This window comes from Sinohyriopsis cumingii, unplaced genomic scaffold (genome assembly GCF_028554795.1).
Source record: "Sinohyriopsis cumingii isolate HCF-2022 unplaced genomic scaffold, ASM2855479v2 utg000938l, whole genome shotgun sequence".
Lineage (NCBI taxonomy): Eukaryota > Metazoa > Mollusca > Bivalvia > Unionida > Unionidae > Sinohyriopsis > Sinohyriopsis cumingii.
The window spans coordinates 1,077,333-1,099,423 of NW_028315944.1; positions in this window are offsets into that span (position 1 = coordinate 1,077,333).

Genomic DNA, 22,091 nt, shown 5'->3' on the forward strand with positions numbered 1-22,091 from the left:
GAAATGTCATCATTGCGGCTTACGTGACAGCTCATGCTCGCTTAAAATTGTACGAAGCTTTAGAACTGTTAGGGGATCGCGTCCTGTACTTTGACACGGACAGTTGCATCTACATCGATCGACCGGGTCAGCAACACCCTAACATCGAAGGAGACCGTTTAGGAGCCTGGACAGACAAACATCCTGACGACAAGATTCTAAGTTTCGCGAGTGGCGGTCCTAAAAATTACGGCTACGAATACCGGAACCCACAAGGAGAAGTGCACACAGAGTGTAAAGTGAAAGGATTGACTCTGAATTATCGTACCAGTCGTGTGGTCAACTTTGGCGTATTGAAAGAAGCATTGCAGTCTGGAGAGGATGCAAACTTTAAAGTGACCACCTACCAGCCGAACAAGATTGTACGTTTACCCACTCACCACATCGTCAGTCGACCCTTGGAAAAGGTCTATCAAATCGTGTACCAGAAGCGAGTGCGACTTCCCAACCACTTTACTTTGCCGTACGGTCACATCAATATTGGTCAGCATATAAAAAAGGACAACGTCCAAGACCAACAGTTCATTGTCACTACTAAGACCAATTGAGAAAAAATGAATCCCTTCAAACAGCAAGTATAGAGCGTAAGACTCAAGTCCAACGAGAAACTCGGGTGTGATTCTTTGCCTCACTATCACATCACCAATGCAGTTATTTATGCAGTCATCTTAGTTATTTATGTACTAACGCCATGACAAACTACGTGCAGCTAGTGAAACTTCCAGACCACAAAACTTTACCTTATGGACATACTGATATCACCCAGTATAAAAAGGGACGACTTCCAAGAACGACACTTCATTGCGAGGACAAGCAACGAGAAAGATGAATCACTCTACGCAGATGAAAAAAGAGAAGGAACAAACATCACTGACTTCTTTCACTACCATACCGTCACAGCAAAGTGCGTCCAAGAAGAGAAAGGATTCAGTAGACCTACAGGAGTATTTTAGCATCCAAATGACTCAGACAGCGACCTCAAGAAAATTTAGAACGACAACTTACACCTACACGGTGAAATTTAGAGACTTCGCGTCTGACATTTCAGGCGAGGAAGTAGCAGGTTTCATTACGGACCTACTTGACTCACTGTTAGAGGAACTCAAATGTCATTGCCAAGTCAAAGATCGAGGTCGTTTGAGCCTATCTATGTATCGCGACAGTTTGAACTCACCTGTATGTCTCGGATTTAGCACACCTGCAGAAATAACTTCGTCCAAACTTTTTAGGGCTATTGAAGACGTGCAGTCGATGAGAGGAAAATTTGACATCAACGAAGGAAAGGTAACCATTCATATGGTATACATTGTACCTCCATGGGAAGAAGACGATGACTGCACTTGATCTGCTTACTGATAAGTGTACCTAGCACGATGGATATAACAGCCGATTTATGAATGAAACGGATTAAGTGATGGGAAATATCTACGCTGGGACACAAGTGCTAGCTGACCAGATTTTTAACAACGTGTGAGACGAATAGAGAGAGAGAGAAACATGAACTTTGTCCTATTTGATTGCATGTTACTTGTTTTGTGTTAGCTTTTTCTTATAAATGAACATTAAATGTAAACAGGTTTACTAGAGCCAAGAACTAAATAACTAGTAAATAGGTTTGTTTGATGTAGAAATGTTTATGTATTAAATGGATAGTGCTTAGACCAAAGCACAGGCCAGAGAGCCCATGTATATACTTGAATAAATGTTTTGAACCCATACAATAGACTTTTCTTTTTTGAGCCATTATTCTCTCTGTGAGGTTTGTTTTAGAACATTTCTGTCGTCTTTTCTGTGTGTTTAAATGTGTATTTGTATGTTTGTCCCTATCTACCCTTTGTCCTTACAAATACATTAAAATCCCTATAAAATGTTTTGACCCTATAAACCTCATGACGTCACCCAAAGTTCAATTCCCATTGACATCCAGGTGACATTCCCATGTTCAATTTCCATTTACGACAAAGTGCAAACCCCATATTTTAACGTTAAAGTCCCATTGACGTTAAAGTACCGGTCCTGTTCAATTTCCATGTTCAATTCCCCTTGACGCTCTACAGTTCCATCCATGTTAAAATTTCCCATGTTAAATTCCCCTTGACGCCAGAGTGAATCGACTGTTTTTGCATGGTAAGTCCACTTGACGCTAGGGTGACCCCATATACTACTCACCCCCTATGCATACTGTTGTACAGGATCTCACCCCCTATACATACTGTTATACAGAATTGCCCCTATACATACTGTTATTCAGGATCGCACCCCCTATACATAATGTTATACAGGATTGCATCCACTATACATACTGTTATACAGGATTGCATCCCCTATACATATTGTTATACAGGATCTCACCCCCTATACATACTGTTATACAGGATTGCATCCACTATACATACTGTTATACAGGATTGCATTCTCTATAGATACTGTTATACAGGATTGCACCCCCTATACATACTGTTATACAGGATCTCACCCCCTATACATACTGTTATTCAGGATCGCACCCCCTATACATACTGTTATACAGGATTGCATCCTCTATACATACTGTTATACAGGATTGCACCCCCTATACATACTATTATACAAGATCTCACCCCCTATACATACTGTTATTCAGGATCGCACCCCCTATACATAATGTTATACAGGATTGCATCCACTATACACACTGTTATACAGGATTGCATCCCCTATACATATTGTTATTCAGGATCTCACCCCCTATACATACTGTTATACAGGATTGCATCCACTATACATACTGTTATACAGGATTGCATCCCCTATACATATTGTTATACAGGATCTCACCCCCTATACATACTGGTATACAGGATTGCATTCACTATACATGCTGTTATACAGGATTGCATCCACTATACATACTGTTATACAGGATTGCATCCACTATACATACTGTTATACAGGATTTCACACCTATACATACTGTTATACAGGATTGCATCCCCTATACATATTGTTATACCGGATCTCACCCCCTATACATACTGTTATACAGGATTGCATCCACTATACATACTGTTATACAGGATTGCATCCACTATGCATACTGTTATACAGGATTGCATCCACTATACATACTGTTATACAGGATTGGACCTTTTATACATACTGTTATACAGGATGTCACCTCATATATATCATACAGGATTGCACCCCCATATACTGTTATACAGGATATCACCTCATATATATACTGTTATGCAGGATTGCCCCTATTCATACTGTTATGCAGGATTGCACCCCCTATAGATACTGTTATACAGGATTGCCCCTATACACACTGTTATGCAGGATTGCACCCCCTATAGATACTGTTCTACAGGATTGCACCCCCTATACATACTGTTAAACAGGATTGCACCCCCTATAGATACTGTTATACAGGTTTGTCCCTATACACACTGTTATGCAGGATTGCATCCCCTATATATACTGTTATACAGGATTGCACCCCCTATAGTTATTGTTATACAGGATTGCACCCCCTATACACAATGTTATACAGGATCGCACCCCCTATACATAATGTTACACAGGATTGCACCCCTTATACATACTGTTATACAGGATTTCACCCCTATACATACTATTATACAGGACTGCACCCCCTATACATACTGTTATTCAGGATCGCACCCCTTATACATACTATTATACAGGATTTCACCCCTAGATATACTGTTATACAGGATTGCACCCCCTATACATACTGTTATACAGAATTGCACCCCATTACATACTGTTATACAGGATTGCACCCCCTATACATAATGTTATACAGGATTTCCCCTCTGTACATACTGTTATACAGGATTGCACCCCCTATACATACTATTATATAGAATTGCACCCCCATTACATACTGTTATACCGGATTGCATCCCCTTTACATATTGCTATACAGAATTGCACTCCCATTACATATTGTTATACCGGATTGCATCCCCTATACATATTGCTATACAGGATTGCACCCCCTATACATACTGCTAAAACCAAAGATGGTCTCCGTGATCTACATTGAATGCTTTACTAGTATAGGTTAAGTATTTGTGTTAAGCTCATGAACAAATATAATTTTCCCTGCTGCATATACTCTGGCCTATACAGAAGGCCATTTTAATCAGCGCAGTTATTAGCACTAGCTTTGCAAACTTTGCATATTAATGACCATATTTTATATTAATGACTATAATTCCATATTAATGACTATAATTCCATATCAATGACTATAATTCCATATCAATGACTATAATTCCATATCAATGACTATAATTCCATATTAATGACTATAATTCCATATCAATGACTATAATTCCATATTAATGACTATAATTCCATATCAATGACTATAATTCCATATTAATGACTATAATTCCATATCAATGACTATAATTCCATATCAATGACTATAATTCCATATTAATGACTATAATTCCATATCAATGACTATAATTCCATATTAATGACTATAATTCCATATCAATGACTATAATTCCATATCAATGACTATAATTCCATATTAATGACTATAATTCCATATCAATGACTATAATTCCATATCAATGACTATAATTCCATATCAATGACTATAATTCCATATCAATGACTATAATTCCATATTGTCGTATGTTGCCCTCAGCAGTTTAGTAATGTATTGTATATTTGAAAGAGTATGGGAATTAGAGCAGTGGAGTGCATGCTTTTCACGTGCAGTCAAAGATTATGGGGCTATTCCAGTTAACTACTAATGCGTAAAATCTGCTTCTAATGCTGGTTGTCACTCCAAGGTTACACAAACCTGTGACTGTCAGCCATAATACTCGGAGTCATTCCAAGGTTACACAAACCTGTAACTGTCAGCCATAATGTTCGGTGTCACCACAAGGTTACACAAACCTGTAATTGCCAGTAAAGTACATATTGGTTCCAGAAATAGATCACGTCGAAAGCTTCTGAAACAGATTTTAAGAATACTTTTAAAAAAGAATTACAAATGAATGTTGTTTTTTTCCATACACATATTAGGGTACATATAGTTTGATATGATCAAAAGAAGGTTCTGTAATGTCTCTCACATTATCAGTGTATGTAAGAATGTACAAAGTTTAACGGCAAAATATTAGTTATGTAGTAAGATTTAAAGTTGTTCTACGAATAAAAAGAAAGATAAAACGCACTAAGCATATTTTATATAGAAAATGGCTTGTCAAGATCGGTTTTGTCTACATTATTGTCTGCACGATATTTACTATTACAATGACTACTGTGGACGATTTCAGTTTTTGCTGAAGAAAACTTTTATATGTTGATTTCATTCAGGTTTGTTTAGATTCATGGAGGGTGGGGTGGTGAAGTATATCATGTTTTGTACGTGCAATAATTTCTTCCAAACACGCTTGGTTCTTAATTTTTGTTCCTCACACATGCGAAATTTACCTATTGTTTTTATTTCTGAGTTAAATAAAGATGCGTATCAAGAACAATATTAAATTAACCAGTACCATACTGTATATGTACAATCATGATACGATTTATCGCAAGGGTCAAAGACACTGTACTGAGGTGATAAAACTTGAAATGTGCATTCAGTTTCGATACGTAGGTGCGATTCCAATTTTAAGACAAATGGTGCATCCAGTTTTAATGTAAAATGTGGATTCATTTCCTGAGTCTAAAATATTTTAGACTAAATTGTGGATGCGTTTATCTTTAGCCAAACTGAACATTCGTCTGTTAGACTAAATTGTATTCATTATCAGTGACGACAAATCTGGGCTCATAAATGTGTCATGTTTATAATGACTTCTTCAAAGTACGTGGTAAACTGAGTTTTGTCTTGCTTGGAAATAGTTTTTTCTTTTACTGTTGCTGTCAATTTCCAAGGCAGAGCATGTTGCATATAAAATAATGTGTTGTCATCTTTGTTTCATAAATATCACACCTCCCTACAAATCCAGAGATTATGGCAAAATTTCAAAATTAAATCATGTTGCGCAGTCCATTTATGGTACGGATACAGCCGTGTGTTTATATTGCCCTGGTTTGTGTATCACACTGAACGCACATGTCAAACAAACATATTTCTTATTTTTATTTCAACAACTTTACATTACATAAAGCTTTTATTCCACTAAAAGGAAACATTTCTTCAAACCCTATTCCACAAGTGATGCAGGTTTCAATTCTGGCAACACCTTGCCTAATGGCTCCACCTTTGCCTACGCGTATACTGGCCTCAGTTTGACATGTATTTCGTCTCTCTTTCATCTTAAAACCATAATATTACTGTGTACATCGAAGCCAAGCATGCTTGACTAAAATTATTAAATTCTAGTTTTTGTTTTTCTGGTTCTACTTCCATATACAACGTAGATGATGATGTCGACGATGTTGATATTAATGATGATGCAGATGTATGTTTAGGATCCGTTTTGATAAGAAATTTGGCAAGACGGTTTCCAGGACAAGGAATAATTTCGATAACACTTATCCTATTATAAACGTGATATTTAATTACGTATTGATTTACTAACCAATGTACCACTTCACCGTTCACGAAATTATAAGAATTGTCTCTGATGGCGTTGAATTTTCATTACAATTGTAAACTATTTTATTTTCCTTGGCGATGGAACAAATATCGATCGACAAAATAATTACTTTAAGAGTCACTGTCAATTTGTTCCGTTGTTGACAATTAATTCATTAAGGCTTCTGTAAAGGTAATCTGTTTTAACAAAACCAGCATTAACATAGCGTAGACAAGTTCTAAAGAAATCGGTTTCTTCATATAGGAGGGTAAGAACAACTAAGAACCACACTGAAAGACCTTATCTTATCTTTTCTATTAAAGGAACATCCTCAAGAAAATGCCGTTAAAGCACAGTGAACAAACGTATGTTACTATTTTAAAAAAATGCACCCAGATATAAAGGTAAAAACCTCTTCTAATTAGCCAATAATCAAAAACAGTTGTCCGGCCTGGTTCATTGCTTTAGGAAATTACTGATAACGGTGCACAAACTGGATCTAGCATAATTAATTTGTGACGTATGATGCCCTTAGACTTTATTGATCTGCCTGTGAAAATATTTGTCAAACTAAGTACCGGCTGTTTTTTTTTTTTAGTTACTGCTGAGCGCTGTTTGCCTACAAGTCGTCAAGTTGATCTGGAGATTATGCCATTGTCCAAAGCCTTGTTTGCATTGCAATTATGGTCCGTTTTCTAAAGCTTAAACGAAAATCACAATCTGCAGTGGAGGCTATTATTTAGGAAAACAATAAAGCACTTTGTTGTTAATGCCATTTTTAACTATATGGTAAATACCTTGCACATCCAATATCCTGAAAATGTCCCACACCATTAAGTTGCTAAAACTGTTTATTAACTGATATATGCTTGGCAACTATATTGGCCAATTAAGTTAATTACAAAGATCGAAGGAATTGGTCGGAATGTTCAGAGGAAGTAACATCCTTCAAGAATCATCAAATGACAGAATCGATTTCGCGCGTGCTTTAATAGTACGACATCTTTATCGCAGCTAGGTAGTGATTGCAATTTTTTTAATATTTTTTTTTTTGGGGGGGGGGGCACCAGACAGATGCCACCCCCCCACTTGTCCAAATAAAAAAGAAAAGTGTTTATATATATGTGTTTTCTTCCAGGTGTGTTGCATGTTTTTTTTTTTAAGAAAAGAATTCCGATCAAAAATTTATTTTAAAATAATTTTTGACGGGGTATTTGTTGGATTTCTTAGTGTTTTCTAAAGGGTGGTTCTTCTGAGTTGGTTTCTATCACCATACTCGAAGTTCCATTCCTGATTTTCTAGTTGACCTTGGCTAGAGGTCACCTATATCCCGTGTGTGCTATGTGTATATTGCTATGTGTATGTGTGCTATATATAGTTTTCTTTGTAGGGATAGCCAGTTATTTCAGTACAATCTTATATTTTATTAATGGTTATATTTATTTCAAATTTGGAATTTGGCGAAGAAACGGCGGACTATTGGTTTTGAAAGAAAAAAGAAGCTATTGTTTTATGTGTGTGTTGGTTTGTGTCGTTCTTCGCTTAAATTAATATGATTAGGTCGGTTGGGCTCGAGCAGGGGTCCACACTTTCTTTATTTACTGTATTTCTCCCTGCTCGAGTTAGTCCGCCTTTATTTATTTAAGATTATGTTCCTAAAAAATAAAAAACAAAAGGTAATTTGTATATTTATTTCCCGCTAAATGGGGATAGATACACAGTACGGGAGCTGTGTAACAGAAACAGAGTGAATTAGGTCGAGAATATATACGAGTAGTTATTTCTTTGTGTTGTACGCCTGAGTTTCCCACCTGGGGATATTTCCAAAACTCTTTCACAGGCCTGTTCACTTCGCGTAGCGCCATGTGACGTATCCCCGTGACTTCATTATCTCGTACTTCACCCATTAGAAATCTCTGTCCCTCCCTGTTTTTCTCATTTCCTATACCCATTAAGAATGAGAGACTGATATATGTATATTTTATAACATACGGAAGTTATCTGTCGAAATGCACTGTATATTCATTCTATTCTCGTTATAATCTATTTAAAGGGAATCGATATAAAGACTGCATAATGATCAAATAGAAATCATTCGAAAATGATTAGTTAAGAGCTTAATAAAACTGAAAGATATCTATCTATATTTTGCTTCATATATTGGTAGTCAACATCTTAAATCCCTAAACAAACGGGTACGACGTGAAAACAGATCGCCTTAATATGGCAGCACGCAGCATCAGTAACAAAGCTTTACTTTTTAGTACATTTTTAAAAGTCGGATTTCAAAACATGAAAATGCCACATTGACCATAATCTGGAAAGCAGCAACACATGTCTTAGATAAAACTAAAATCTGCAAATGTATAAAAGCCATCTTAACTGGAAAAATGTAAAAAAATTATTTTGTAAAAGTTGTCAAACAGCCTTTAAAATTGACAGTTATCGATTTAAATAGTTCTGAAAGACTTGACACCCTTAATAAAATACTTGAAAATTAATAAATTGTTTTAACGCAAATTAAATTTTTAATTATTAAAACATGTGCACAAATTTGACAAAATATTAAAGTTTGCGAATGAGGTTAAACTTATCGCGAACTAATAGCGAAAGCTTGTTTTAATGTGTATACAAAAATTAAAATTGAAAAATAAATAAATTATGAGAAAGTAAACAAATCCCAGAATGTAACAATACAGTACAAGTATCAAAACTTTTCATATTTTACTTATGTTTGGTCTAATCTCTATAAATATTGATTACCCTGAATTTCAGTGATTTCTCAGAATGTCAATTTGTTCTTTTAGTGTCTCGCTTTGAACTCTTTATATAAAGTAGGTCTTCTTCTATTTCTAAAATCGGTGCTTTCTGCTCCTTTCGCTCTTTCTTGATCTGTGAATGACAAGTTACTTTTCCTTGAAGACAGCCCCAGTGGCCTAAATGGTTAGAGAGTCCGATTCGGATGCGGGAAGTTGCGGGTTCATATCCTGACCGACTTATACCAAAGACTTATAAAAATGGTACTAGAAGCTGTCTCGCTAGCCGCTCAGTGTTTAGAGGTTAGTATTAGGTCTGGACAGTCTGGTGTCAGGTGTTAGGACTTGTCGGATTGGGTGGGACATGATGCTACATGTCTGCGGCATGATGTCCCGGCGATAGACATCACTATAAACTGTCACACTGCAGACATCATAGCGATATGACTGAAATTTGCTACGTTAAAAATACACACACACTTTTCGTTGACATTGTGGACATTCTGGGGCCCTTTGTCTTCATAGACATAATAAGTAACTTCACTTTTTTCTCGTCAATGTTGAGTTTCCCCAAAAATCATGTCGATGTTGGACGTTGTGCAGTTTAGTATAACTGTATGTAGTTCTCTGACAAGAAGCGTTGTTTTTTGACAAGAAGCGTTGTTTTTCTGACAAGAAGCGTTGTTTTTTATTGCTCTTTCATCTTCAGAGGTTCAAGTTCGTTCGAGAGTGAAATAATCCTTCATTTCCAATCAAACTAAAACAAAACAGAACGATAGAAAATGTATGCGCATGCGAGTTTGTGCGTATTTATGGAATAAAGAAGACAACATATATATTTATACATTCCCACTCTTACAAAGAAAACATAGGTTGGGTATGGAATAAGTGAAAGCCACTCGCACCTATTATAGACAACAACAAAAAAAACCCATACACTCATGCAGTCAAACACATCCTTGCCAACAAGACGGGAAAGATATAAGAAACAATTAAAATTACTCGTATATACCTTTGGACAAACAAACAAACAAACAATCACATCCTTACCACCCAACACCACTCTTGCAAAGAAAACAAAGTAAGGAAAGGGAACAGGTGAGGGTCAATCGGGCTCCGTTCTGGATAAATCAAAAGTATGTTAAAACTCTATGTTCTTAATCTAAGTAACAGAAAAGAGAGAAAACAATTTTTTTTGTGGGTAAAATACTGTATTTCCTAGAGCACATAGTGAAAATGTAAGAACTTACAGGGCTTATCTGAATCAATTATAATTCCAAATTAATGTTCCAGTTCAAGAATATTATTGAACACTTTGCAATTCCAGTGAATACTGATTTCAAGAACAGATTCTGCTTCAGGAATTAAAAATTTTGAAAGTCAACAACATTATATTAAAGCTGAGACACAATAATAGAGCCAGGATGTAGGCCAGTCTCATTTATAAAACATTCAAAGTTGTCAACAAGTTTAGGAATTTCCATGGAAATCGCATCCCTAGACCCAGACCGAAATAAACATTTTCCCCTGTATTGATATTTAATCCAAACTCAGTCATAGAGAAATATTATCTATATATTATGTTGTTTTAAAAGCTGAATAACCTTGATTTTGGACAAAGTCATGTTCTAAATACAAATGTATATAACATGTAAACTTTAAGTAAAGCCAACAAAAAATATAAATACATGTAACAAGCTTATTTTTAAAAGCAAACAAATATTGGTATTAGCAAACGAAAGAACAAACACATTCTTGCAAACAAAGAAACATACAGCCTTTTAACCAAAAAAGGAAACATTCATACTTACATACAGAAAAAAGGTATTTGTCTGCCTTTTGCTACTATTTTTATTTCATTCACAATGTTCAAAATATTTCAATACTTCTAAGTTTTAATTTGTTTAAAAAATTATAAAATAGTGCTTTATACATTGCAAAGATTTTTTCGGCAATTTCTTAATATTTTCACAACTCTTTGATTAAAATGTTTCCAGTTTTTATTCTTGCTGTAAAGATTTTGTTCAATGTTATTTTTGAATTGATTTGAATTTGTATGTTTTATTTCTTGTTATACTTTGCTTTTATTTTCTTTAAACATTTTTTTTGCTTTCTTTTATTCAAATTTGTGTTCAATGTTTTTAGACTTTTGTCTTGATAACATTTATTCATATTTTTGATTTGAATATCTTTTCTTTTGGACGTTTATTTTAATTTATAGAACTGTCATTAAATTTCTTAATTTCTGTATTTTTGTTTTTGATAAGTGGTGAAGAATATTATTGTTTTAAGTTAATTGTCTAAATTTTATCATATATATATATATATATATATATATATATATATATATATATATATATATATATATATACATATATATATATATAGACAGACCGGAAAGTGCTATCCCTGGATTCCTATAGAAGAATCCTTGATAATAGTAGACAGAATTACTATTTTAATACAAATAATACTATCATACAGTATTATCATTTTCTAACCTGCGGCTGACTTCACCAATATGGACATGTCGTTCTTTTTGTTCTAGAATGAATTACTCGGATTTTTTTCGGTTGAAAATAAGCCTAATTTATAATTTGCTGATTGTCACGGATTTTTGTGTATTGAAAGTTAATGCACTATACATGAACTAAATTGCATCCTGGATTCGCTACTCCATACAGCGTTGTCCGCGAATAGTTTTGTCAAGAAGCTGTCCACTTTATGGAGGCAATTTTCAGCTGTAGAGACATGTGAATTATAAAATTGTATCTTTTTTTTAATCCGTATTATGTGATAGAATTGTGTGATATAAAAGGATGTTCCAGTATTTATTCTACATTTTGCAGATAGTCCGACCTATGTCATATAACGCCATGCCATTATATAGACTATAATCTGTTTTAAAGAGAGCCAATTTATAACTGAACAGAAGAATAGAATTATACGGTGTATGTATTAGAGTACGAGGAAAAGTTAGAGTTCTTATAACTGTTCGAGATTATTCTTGTAGGATAAAGAACTTGGTTATTATAGTTGTCCCATACAGTAGTTTTAATGAAATGATTTAAAATGTAAATAACAAATACGCGTACGCACATGCGTAATTTGTATTACTGCATTTGCACTTGACAGTGTTTCTTGTACTATACTGCTGTAGTCATTATAATTTTAGTTGATTTTTAGCAAGATCTTGGGTATCTCATACACTGATCATGTAAGCAACAAAGAAGTCGACAAGATCCAACGAACCATCGCTCCTTATGAAGACCACTTGACCACAGTGAGAAAACGCAAACTGGAGTCGTACGGCTATGTCTCAGGATCGTCAGGACTGGCAAAACAATCTCGCAAGTTACAGCGAGAGGACGCAGAAGAAGAAACAGACAGACAATATTAAAGAGTGGACATGTATGAGGTTTGGAGCTTCCCAAATGGCAGTAGAGAAAAGGAAGAGATGCAGAGAATTGGTTTTGAAGTCAACTGTGGTGCCCCAATGGCCTCTTGGGTTACGGGATTGATGATGATGATGATGAAGACGACGACGACAACGACGATGATGATAATGATGATGATGACGACGACGACGATGAAGATGATGATGATTAGTTTGAATGGAGAGCCCTAGGACTATTTGGAGTTTATTTAATCTGTTTGCTGCAGTCGGAAGTGAGTTGGTTTTGAGGACGATAGTGGTTTTCTCGTGGTGAGAGACCAAGCTTCGGGACCAACTTTTTTTTTGTTGCAGCGGATAAGGGAGCTCTTGAGCGATCAGTCAGCAGACTGGGAGGGACGGGAAATACGTGGTGGCTCCTTGACCTGCGACAGAGCGGTGGAACCGAAAATGCTTCATGATAGTGGACTGGATACCACGAGTTATAGGTTGTGTTGTTAGATAATCATTTCAGTATCACTATGAGTGAAAATCGAATAAATGTGTTTATATCCTACTTGTGGATGAGAGATTGGTGAGAGATTCATCCTTTATACATGGTTGTGTAAATCTTATACTTTGATACTCTTAGTGGTAGATAAAACATGGTTCATTTTTGTGTTTAAATTCTAAATATTGATCATCCATGGCAATAGATCTATATATCAATCATAATTATTTATAAATTCCATACATTGATTCTTGTTTGACAATTCGTTGATGTTACATCGTCTGAGTAGTCTCAGTTAGAAATGACATCATCTTCCTATTTCAGTTGTTCAACTCGGTGCTGTTTTTCGTTCTATCAGATTCATTGGTGGATTTTATGCTCACGTGTTAGGTGTCAGATTCATTCATTTTTCAATCGCATTAGAAATAAACATCTCATTCACAAAATTGCCATCCAGTATATTTTCTATAATCTATTCCCTTTCCTATAATCTAGTCACATTGGCGAAAATGATTGTATAGAATCTATGCAGTCTGATTTTTCAGGAAGTAACGAACAATTTCTGGCAAACGGTAAACTATAGACTTCGTCTAAGAACTGAACCAAAAGAGGCATCTGTTTGAAAAACAAATTCATTACATTATCCACGGCTTCAGATTTCTGTCATGCATGAATTATATGAAGACAGGTCAGAATATATGGTACCATTCTAACATGTCCACAACAGAGTGTTCTGCAACGGAGCAATCGTACCAAGCCTCCGACGGTTTTATGTTGATTAAAGCTTAAATTTAATTTTCATAACTCGCAGTCTTTTCAAGCACTTGAGAATAGTTTTTAATTAATATATTTCTTATTTTTCATGTTTCGAAGAAGAAAATGTACTGGATCCAAGCCAAGAAAATACCCGATTTTTAATGTATAAACTATAAGCCTTTCATTAATGAAATTTAGGACATGAAACTAATTATTGACCCACTAAATGATGCAGTAAAAAATAATAATACGGTTCAGCATTGGTTTTCTTTCAAGGTACTTTTCATATGGAGAATGACGTAATTGTGTTTATTGGAGGTCTTATTGCTCTAGGAAGTGCATGGACATGTAATCAGTCTGGAATGATCGATCCAGCAACATTTTCAATATTCTCATTAGTAATTATATTTATGAATAAAACGTTAAGAACGTTTTAGATGGGATCCCTTTGAAATCGGAATCATTAGCTGGTTTTAGTTATTTTAATAGCATGTAAATTCTACGTAGTTCGTTTGATGGTTGACAAATGTAACAAAACTATATGGAACCTTCAGATGAAAATACGTAATAAAATTAATAGCGCAGAAAACCATTTTTTATTCCATCATTATGACATTTTAAGGCTTGCTGTTTTACCCATTTATTGTCATGACTTCACAATGAAATGTGTCCCTACCTATGCAAATTAGATATATGCGTGCTGCTCCACGCATATAGAGAATTATCGAATTGGGTTGCTTCAGTGACATCGTGTCTGTAATTGTTTGTCACTACTATGATGTAGAACATAATGAGATTCTGTTATCTGATTGTGTTATCAATAAGTCGGTAGATTATATTGTAATATTAATTACTTGCTCAACCAGGATTCACGTATCCTGTTTCCACGAAGACAGGCAATCGCTTCATCGCCTCACTGAAATTAATATTTGCTCAATATGCCGAAAATAATTTTTAGGAAGGAGCTAGTTTGTGTGGCTATCCACGCTTCGGAAAGATCTATCCCACGGTGCAAAGCGTGCGCACGTGTCTGTGTGCGGATAAAATTATATCCGCGTGAATGAGCGCAACAATGTAAATATTGAGAACTAAACGAAGTAAAATAATTTTGTTGGCATGTGCTTCAGAATAACATTATTAAAAGTCAGTTTTAAAGCTTAATTTCCTTTCGTAATTGTGTTAATGTTTTCCATCAAGTGCAGAATTCCGGTTCTTTCTTGTTAACTGTGACATGAGAGGCAAGTGCTACCTAATGGCATGAACAGGGGAATATACTCCCAGATTCTCCTTTTACAGTCATTTCGAGAATTCCAAACTTGCCTTTTATTTTGACCTTCGAATTTACAACTAAGCCTCATTATATGTACTTGTATACATATGCTCACTTTTATACCGACGTACTCTATTCGCAAAACGTATACCGATGTCCACTGTTCTCAAAACGTATACCGATGTCCACTGTTCTCAAAACGTATACCGATGTCCACTGTTCTCAAAACGTATACCGATGTACACTGTTCTCAAAACGTATACCGATGTACACTGTTCTCAAAACGTATACCGATGTACACTGTTCTCAAAACGTATACCGATGTCCACTGTTCTCAAAACGTATACCGCTGTACACTGTTCTCAAAACGTATACCGATGTACACTGTTCTCAAAACGTATACCGATGTACACTGTTCTCAAAACGTATACCGATGTACACTATTCTCAAAACGTATACCGATGTACACTGTTCTCAAAACGTATAACGAGGTACACTGTTCTCAAAACGTATACCAATGTACACTGTTCTCAAAACGTATACCGATGTACAGTTCTCAAAACGTTCGTTCTAACAGTCAGTTTTTAGACATACTCATTGGTGACCATAATCTATCACCATCAGAGAAATGCATTTTATTTCCATAATCAATGCCTATTTATGCATTTAGTTTCCAAGTTAACAATCAATGCTTATGTATGCATATTTTCTTTCCAATTAAACAATCAATGCATATTTATGCATTTTATTTTCAATTAAACAATCAGTGCTTATTTATGCGTTTTATTTCCAAATTTAACGATCAATGAATATTTATGCATTTAATTTCCAATTTAACAATCATAATTTAAAATATTACAGATAGGCTCACTGTTCCTTTTCCATTTAAATACTTAGTATATAAAAAAGATATAAACAGTCATTGTCTATTGGAACTATCTGTATGTCTATGCTAATATCTACCTTGCTATCTCTGTCCGTCAACACGTGCACACAATATGACTTGAGATACTTTTGAAGAATACAAAATAAATGACATATTTCAAAGGGTACAAACCACACTCTCTCAGTTAATGTCAGTACTAGAAAATGTAAAGCATGTGGATTCATTCTAATACTTGTATGAATGAACACCATCAAACCAATAATGCAGGCAGAAACTGATATCGATAGGAAACCCATCGGAGAAAGAACGGAATATAATGCGTTGTGAAAAAAGTACCATAACGCCCTTTCCGAATGGTTCTGTAGTTAATTCATTTTTCAAGGCCTTATCTTCATTGGTTTCCTTCTTACAAAATACATAAATAGCGCGAGAATAAGCTTCTGTAGAATGCGATCATATTACTATTATGTTTTGAAGTGCCGCCATTCTAGAATAAGAAAGAGACTCAGTGTGAAGCCATGTGTATGATTGAAAACGAATTATCTTGCACAATCTCAGTGACAAATTCTCTTGCAATTTTAATCTCAAGCGATGATAAGGACCGAGGACTTTGAAGTGGAAATACCGTAGAACTCATATTAAGTCCACATACCTAATAGAGCTTAGTTTTAGATTCATTTATTGTGCGTTTAGTAATTACTTTCAGTTCAACAAAATAAATGTATTTTCACGCCTTTTACCTCTTGACAGTCGTTAAAGACAGATGTGGCTGCTGTCTATTCAAACCAGGCAGGAAATATTTAGTAGCCCTTGAAGCATGCCTACCGGCTACTCAAACCAGGCAAGAAATATTTCGTGGCCCCTGAAGCATGCCTACCGGCTATTCAAACCAGGCAGGAAAGATGTCGTGGCCCCTGAAGCATGCCGACCGGCTATTCAAACCAGGCAAGAAAGATTTCGTGGCCCCTGAAGCATGCCTACCGGCTAATCAAACCAGGCAAAAAATATATCGTGGCCCCTGAAGCATGCCTACCGGCTATTAAAACCAGGCAGGAAAGATTTCGTGGCCCCTGAAGCATCCATACCGGCTATTCAAACCAGGCAGGAACGATTTCATGGCCCCTGAAGCATGCCTACCGGCTATTCAAACCAGGCAAGAAATATTTCGTGGCCCCTGAAGCACGCATACCGGCCATTCAAACCAGGCAGGAACGATTTCATGGCCCCTGAAGCATGCCTACCGGCTATTCAAACCAGGCAAGAAATATTTCGTGGCCCCTGAAGCATGCCTACCGGCGATTCAAACCAGGCAAGAACGATTTCGTGACCCTTGAAGGATGCCTACCGGTTGTTCAAACCAGGCAAGAAAAATTTCGTGGCCCCTGAAGTATGCATACCGGCTATTAAAACCAGGCAGGAACGATTTCATGGCCCCTGAAGTATGCCTACCGGCTACTCAAACCAGGCAGGAAAGATTTCGTGGCCCCTGAAGCATGCCTACCGGCTATTCAAACCAGGCAAAAAATATTTCGGGGCCCCTGAAGCACGCCTACCGGCTATTCAAACCAGGCAAGAAATATTTCGTGGCCCCTGAAGCATGCATACCGGCTGCTCAAACCAGGCAGGAAAGATTTCGTGGCCCTTGAAGCATGCCTACCGGCTATTAGAACCAGGCAGGAAATATTTAATGGCCCCTGAAGCATGCCTACCGGCTATTGAAACCAGGCAAGAAATATTTCATGGTCCCTGAAGTATGCCTACCGGCTATTCAAACCAGGCAGGAAAGATTTCGCGGCCCCTGAAGCATGCTTACCGGCTATTCAAACCAGGCAAGAAAGATTTGGTGGCCCCTGAAGCATGCCTACCGTCTATTCAAACCAGGCAAGAAATATTTCGTGGCCCCTGAAGCATGCCTACCGGCCATTGAAACCAGGCAAGAAATATTTCGTGGCCCCTGAAGCATGCTTACCGGCTATTCAAACCAGGCAAGAACGATTTCATGGCCCCTGAAGCATGCCTACCGGCTATTCAAACCAGGCAAGAAATATTTCGTGGCCCTTGAAGCATGCCTACCGGCTATTCAAACCAGGCAAGAAATATTTGGTGGCCCCTGAAGCATGCCTACCGGCTATTCAAACCAGGCAGGAAAGATTTTGTGGCCCTTGAAGCATGCCTACCGGTTATTAGAACCAGGCAGGAAATATTTCGTGGCCCCTGAAGCATGTCTTCCGGCTATTCAAACCAGGCAAGAAATATTTCATGGGCCCTGAAGCATGCCTACCGGCTATTCAAACCAGGCAAGAAATATTTGGTGGCCCCTGAAGCATGCCTACCGGCTATTCAAACCAGGCAGGAAAGATTTCGTGGCCCCTGAAGCATGCATACCGGCTATTCAAAATAGGCAAGAAATATTTGGTGGCCCCGGAAGCATGCCAACCGGCTTTTCAAACCAGGCAAGAAATATTTCGTGGCCCCTGAAGTATGCCTACCGGCTATTCAAACCAGGCAGGAAAGATTTCGTGGCCCTTGAAGCATGCCTACCGGCTATTAGAACCAGGCAGGAAATATTTCGTGGCCCCTGAAGCATGTCTACCGGCTATTCAAACCAGGCAAGAAATATTTCATGGCCCCTGAAGTATCCCTAGCGGCTATTCAAACCAGGCAGGAAAGATTTCGTGGCCCCTGAAGCTTTCATACCGGCTATTCAAACCAGGCAGGAAATATTTCGTGGCCCCTGAAGCATGCCTACCGGCTATTCAAACCAGGCAGGAAAGATTTCGTGGCCCCTGAAGCATTCATACCGGCTATTCAAACCAGGCAAGAAATATTTGGTGGCCCCTGAAGCATGCCTACCGGCTATTCAAACCAGGCAAGAAATATTTCATGGTCCCTGAAGTATGCCTACCGGCTATTCAAACCAGGCAGGAAAGATTTTGTGGCCCCTGAAACATGCCTACCGGCTATTCAAACCAGGCAAGAAATATTTGGTGGCCCCTGAAGCATGCTTACCGGCTATTCAAACCAGGCGAAGAACGATTTCGTGGCCCCTGAAGCATGCCTACCGGCTATTGAAACCAGGCAAGAAATATTTCATGGTCCCTGAAGTATGCCTACCGGCTATTCAAACCAGGCAGGAAAGATTTCGTGGCCCCTGAAGCATGCCTACTGGCTATTCAAACCAGGCAGGAAAGATTTGGTGGCCCCTGAAGCATGCCTACCGGCTATTCAAACCAGGCAAGAAATATTTCGTGGCCCCTGAAGCATGCCTACCGGCCATTGAAACCAGGCAAGAAATATTTCGTGGCCCCTGAAGCATGCTTACCGGCTATTCAAACCAGGCAGGAAATATTTCGTGGCCCCTGAAGCATGCCTACCGGCTATTAAAACCAGGCAGGAAATATTTCGTGGCCCCTGAAGCATTCATACCGGCTATTCAAACCAGGCAAGAAATATTTGGTGGCCCCTGAAGCATGCTTACCGGCTATTCAAACCAGGCAAGAACGATTTCATGGCCCCTGAAGCATGCCTACCGGCTATTCAAACCTGGCAAGAAATATTTCGTGGCCCCTGAAGCATGCCTACCGGCTGTTCAAACCAGGCAAGAAATATTTCGTGGCCCTTGAAGCATGCATACCAGCTGTTCAAACCAGGCAGGAAAGATTTCGTGGCCCCTGAAGCATGCCTACCGGCTATTAGAACCAGGCAGGAAATATTTCATGGCCCCTGAAGCATGCCTACCGGCTATTCAAACCAGGCAAGAAATATTTCATGGTCCCTGAAGTATACCTACCGGCTATTCAAACCAGGCAGGAAATATTTCATGGCCCCTGAAGCATGCCTACCGGCTATTCAAACCAGGCAAGAAAGATTTGGTGGCCCCTGAAGCATGCCTACCGGCAATTGAAGCCAGGCAAGAAATATTTCATGGTCCCTGAAGTATGCCTACCGGCTATTCAAACCAGGCAGGAAAGATTTCGTGGGCCCTGAAGCATGCCTACTGGCTATTCAAACCAGGCAGGAAAGATTTCGTGGCCCCTGAAGCATGCCTACTGGCTATTCAAACCAGGCAGGAAAGATTTCGTGGCCCCTGAAGCATGCCTACCGGCTATTCAAACCAGGCAAGAACAATTTCGTGGCCCCTGAAGCATGCCTACCGGCTATTCAAACCAGGCAAGAAATATTTGGTGGCCCCTGAAGCAGGTCTACCGGCTATTCAAACCAGGCAAGAAATATTTGGTGGCCCCTGAAGCATGCATACCGGCTATTCAAACCAGGCAAGAAATATTTGGTGGCCCCTGAAGCATGCCTACCGGCTATTCAAACCAGGCAAGAACGATTTCGTGGCCCCTGAAGCATGCCTACCGGCTATTCAAACCAGGCAAGAAATATTTGGTGGCCCCTGAAACATGCATTCCGGCTATTCAAACCAGGCAATAAATATTTCGTGGCCCCTGAAGAATGCATACCGGCTATTCAAACCAGGCAAGAAATGTTTGGTGGCCCCTGAAGCGTGCATACCGGCTATTCAAACCAGGCAAGAAAGATTTGGTGGCCCCTGAAGCATGCGTAGCGGCTATTCGAACCAGGCAAGAACGATTTGGTGGCCCCTGAAGCATGCTTAACAGCTATTCAAACCAGGCAAGAAATATTTCGTGGCCCCTGAAGTATGCCTACCGGCTATTCAAACCAGGCAAGAAATATTTGATGACCCCTGAAGCATGCCTACCGGCTATTCAAACCAGGCAAGAAATATTTGGTGGCCCTGCAGCATGCCTACCGGCTATTCAATCCAGGCAAGAACGATTTCGTGGTCCCTGAAGCATGCCTACCGGCTATTCAAACCAGGCAAGAACGATTTCGTGGCCCCTGAAGCATGCCTACCGGCTATTCAAACCAGGCAGGAAAGATGTCGTGGCCCCTGAAGCATGTCTACCGGCTATTCAAACCAGGCAAGAAATATTTGGTGGCCCCTGAAGCATGCATACCGGCTATTCAAACCAGGCAAGAAATATTTGGTGGCCCCTGAAGCATGCTTACCGGCTATTCAAACCAGGTAAGAAATAGTTGGTGGCCCCTGAAGCATGTCTACCGGGTATTCAAACCAGGCAAGAAATATTTGGTGATCCCTGTAGCATGCTTACCGGTTATTCAAACCAGGCAAGAAATATTTGGTGGCCCCTGAAGCATGCTTACCGGCTATTCAAACCAGGCAAGAAATATTTGGTGGCCCCTGAAGCATGCTTACCGGCTATTCAAACCAGGTAAGAAATAGTTGGTGGCCCTGAAGCATGCCTACCGGCTATTCAAACCAGGCAAGAACGATTTCGTGGCCCCTGAAGCATGCCTACCGGCTATTCAAACCAGGCAGGAAAGATGTCGTGGCCCCTGAAGCATGTCTACCGGCTATTCAAACCAGGCAAGAAATATTTGGTGGTCCCTGAAGCATGCTTACCGGCTATTCAAACCAGGCAAGAAATATTTGGTGGCCCCTGAAGCATGCTTACCGGCTATTCAAACCAGGCAAGAAATATTTGGTGGCCCCTGAAGCATGCTTACCGGCTATGCAAACCAGGTAAGAAATAGTTGGTGGCCCCTGAAGCATGTCTACCGGGTATTCAAACCAGGCAAGAAATATTTGGTGATCCCTGTAGCATGCTTACCGGTTATTCAAACCAGGCAAGAAATATTTGGTGGCCCCTGAAGCATGCTTACCGGCTATTCAAACCAGGCAAGAAATATTTGGTGGCCCCTGAAGCATGCTTACCGGCTATTCAAACCAGGCAAGAAATATTTGGTGGCCCCTGAAGCATGCTAACCGGCTATTCAAACCAGGTAAGAAATAGTTGGTGGCCTCTGAAGCATGTCTACCGGGCATTCAAACCAGGCAAGAAATATTTGGTGATCCCTGTAGCATGCTTACCGGTTATTCAAACCAGG